Source organism: Solanum pennellii, chromosome 1, assembly GCF_001406875.1.
Source record: "Solanum pennellii chromosome 1, SPENNV200".
Taxonomy (NCBI): Eukaryota; Viridiplantae; Streptophyta; class Magnoliopsida; order Solanales; family Solanaceae; genus Solanum; species Solanum pennellii.
The window spans coordinates 21,279,328-21,283,075 of record NC_028637.1 but is presented as its reverse complement, the minus strand read 5'-3'; the positions used below and the strand labels follow the sequence as shown (position 1 = coordinate 21,283,075).

Genomic DNA, 3,748 nt, shown 5'->3' with positions numbered 1-3,748 from the left:
TCACCCCTTTAATTTACTATATTTTTATTCATTATTCTCTTTTGCGATGACTTATTAGAATGAAGTTCTAATTTAACTAATTTTTCTCGAAACCGCTCCCTTAGGACACGACCTCAACCATTTGATGGGTTACTAAACTATCGACGATCAGAGACACTCATACCAGATGGTAGTGTCATATGCCATAATAAGAAACAAAATTGCGCCACCGCCGAGGAGTGGTGTCACGTGAAAATGCATTTCAGTAGAGTTTTTATTCTTATTAGTGGTAGTTTACATACTTATTTTTCATTTTTGTTTTAAGTGTTTGTGTTGTAAGCAGGAACTATGAGTGTAAATGGCAGTAATGGTAGCCAAGTTTGCCACCAAATGTCAATGACCCCCATCTTATGGGAGGTAGTGGATCCATAAGTTTATCCCAGCCAAGGGGAATGCAATGTTTCATAAAATGAGCAATATGTTGCAGCTCTAGCAACTAAAATGAATCTTCAGTGGATTGGCTCGTGAGGATCCCCACGAGCATTTTCAAAATTTTTTAATTGTTTATGGGCCATTCTCTTTCAAATAGCATCTCTCAAGAGTCGGTTAGACTATGATTATTCCCATTTTCCTTATGGGGGAAGCTATTAAGTGGTTAGATGAATTAACCCGAAATTTCATCACTTCATTTGAAGAGCTAGTTACCGCATTTAGTGTTTGATTTTTGTCTCCCTTGAAGATAATGACTATTCGAGATAACATTCAAAGATTTAAGCGCCTGAATGGAGAGCCTCTGCATGAAACTTGGCTAAGGTTCAACAAGATGGTGCTACAATGCCCAACCTATGGTTTTCCTGATAATGTACTCCTTCAGTACTTTTACCGGAGTTTAGATTCGGTAAACAAAGGTGTCACTGACCAACTCTCACCTTGAGGCTAAAGCAGCAACTATACCCAGTAGAAGCTCCACTTCTTTATGGCATGACAAACATCAACAAGGTACGGTACACTCGCAAGTATCGGGTCTTTCCTGTCACATTTAAGCTATCAAAGGAGAAGATTTAAAAAAACAATGAGGGAGAACAAAACATGGAAAAGATTATGACACATCCTCGTATTCTTTCAAAGAACGTCATGGGGAATTTTGCCTGTAGTGCAAATGTCATGGGGGTCTATAGCAATTCTCTCCAATCATGCTATAGTTTGCGCTATAGGCCTTTGTCGAAGTAGTAGAAGAAAATTCATTTCGCTAATTCCAAGCCAAAATATCTAATATTCTCATGTAGCATAAAAGATAAAAATTACTTTAATTGTGCTTGTTCCATCCCAATCCTTCTCTACGAGTAGGACAAAAGATATATTATAGTTACAATCAAAAGATGGAATTTTTTTACACTTCTATGAATATGAATCTTTGTGATTGTGTATCGCCATATAGAATTAAAACATACATATCTTTCGCTATTTGTTTTTCTAATATGTTATATATGTATCTTTGTTTGGACATGTGATATTAATATTACTGATTAAGTTTCTTTTTTCAAATCTTCATAGTACATGCAACAAATTCATTAATGGTCTGGGTGGAATGAAGAAACTCCAAAAGTTGATGTTGAAGATTATATCCCCCATGACATTTTCATTCAAATTCTCTCAGATTGTATCCCCCGAATAAATTTTACACTATCGAAAATATTTTGCTATTGTATATTATTGAACATTTGTTGTTCAAACAGCGATTGCAAAATGGATAGCATCCAAAAGATTAATCTTTGTTAGATCAGTTTTTCCCACTTCATAGTCTTCTTATATTCTATGATAAATCTTTTGCAAAATACATCTTGAAAGCTCTTATTATCCAACATCACAAGGCTGAAACTAGTAAAAGATAAAATTATTCTGCTGTGTTTGTTGTACATTATGCAAAATATATATTTTTTATGTGAAATCAATAAATATTATACATAAATTAGAAAAATACAATGATTTTGATATAATCACATTAACCTTAATTAAATGTCAAACCATCTATAAATAAATAAATATTAATTTATCAATTAAATAATATATTTTTAAAATAATAAAATTTCATGGTCTCACCCACATTAATTTATGGAGGCTTTACTGTACAATGAAATGATTAATCAAATTTGAATTGAGGTAAGACATTTCTCTTTTTTATATTTGAAAATTAATACATCTACCTTTATTCACTAAGAATCACTAATTAGCTATACTTTCATAAGATAAATTATGTTATAACCTTCACTGGTGGAAAAGTTAAGGGATCAATAATATACTAACAAGGTTTTTTTTTTATAACAACTTACTTGATCAATATTTCCTACTATGACTTTGTGAGTATAGTTGTCTATAACATTAAGAAATGTGATACTTCCGTCAGCTATGCTATCGAGAACTTAAATCTGTGTCGTTATAACCAACATAATTCCAGTTTATATTTTCTTTGTTTCTTCACTTTTGGGCATCACAGTACTCCTCGGACGTATTTGTACTCTCTTCTATGTTTCTATATATTTCCAGACTTACCTTTTTTTTCTTCTTTGATCTAGAGAATTAGTAACCTTTATGGTTCTAAAAGAACTTAGGAGATTGAAGCTTTAACGATGTCATTTCAAAAACAAGAAAAGATTGAAGTTGTTGTGATGGAAGAAGGAAATTCTCATGTAAGGAGATGGGAGGACCTTCATATCGATATCCTGGTGAAGATATTCCAGTCCTTCAATCGTTTCTAGTTAATCTCTTAATTCCTCAAGTTTGTCCTGCTTGGCAATCGACTAGGTCTGACCAACGTCTCTGAAAAACGCTGGACTTGTTTGTAATGCAGTAAATTTTCATTATAGTGTCAATACCTCTGTATATATATGTCGACACTCCATCTCGTGAAAAATTGACCCGCATCCTAAAGATTTGTATGAGCCTTAGTCGTGGAAACATTGAAATTGATCTTCCATTGCAATTTGTATGTGCAGAACTATTAGTTGAATTATACTGCCAAGAGGTATTTCCCTCATAATTTAAATCTCTTCTTTTCATATGTCCACAACTTAAACTCCTTGTTATGCCTGCTTGGGAAAAAAATAGAAAATCAAGGGATATGTAGATCTTTTTATGAGAGGAAAGATCTTAAATCACTGACGATGCCTAGTTTAGAAGAACCTGCATATGTTATTGAGAAAATTAGAAGGAGTTGGAAGAAAATTTCCGAGCTCAAGATTATGACTCCCTGCGATATACTGCTTGCATTTGCACTGGTCTCACTTCTTCCAAACATGAAACTGTTGAGTGTGAGGTGTACAGAGTTATCTAAACCTTCTTTAGTTATTGTTGGGATATGCATTGTTTTGATAAATGACAAAATACATGGAACAAATTGGCAAAGTCATCTGAAGAGAACTGTTTCAAGAAGGACTTCTATTTTATGAAAGTGTTTCATTACAAGAAGAACTCTAAATGGAATCAAGTTGTTAAGCGAATGAGGATTCAATGGAGTAGAAGGCTTCAGGATACATGAGCATAAATAGAAGAAGAGGCGTTCAAAATAATCTCGCAATTCCAAACCAAAACAATTGAGAGATTGATTTTCGAAGTGCTGCTGATCAAAGAATATAGAAGAAAAAAATCTAGGAAGCTTTCTTAGTATTTGTGACTTTTTTTTATTTCTAGATCAGTGATTTATAAATTGAATTTAGGATCTTGGTCTTTCAAGTTGAGGGCAACTCGAAGACATTGGGAACACATACCTTGG

At 33.3% G+C, this 3,748-nt stretch overlaps 1 pseudogene; it reads left to right on the top strand.

Annotated features, from left to right (window-relative positions):
• The first annotated feature begins 2,606 nt into the window (after positions 1 to 2,606).
• On the top strand, positions 2,607 to 3,425 carry LOC107018515 (annotated as a pseudogene).
• The last annotated feature ends 323 nt before the right edge of the window (positions 3,426 to 3,748 follow it).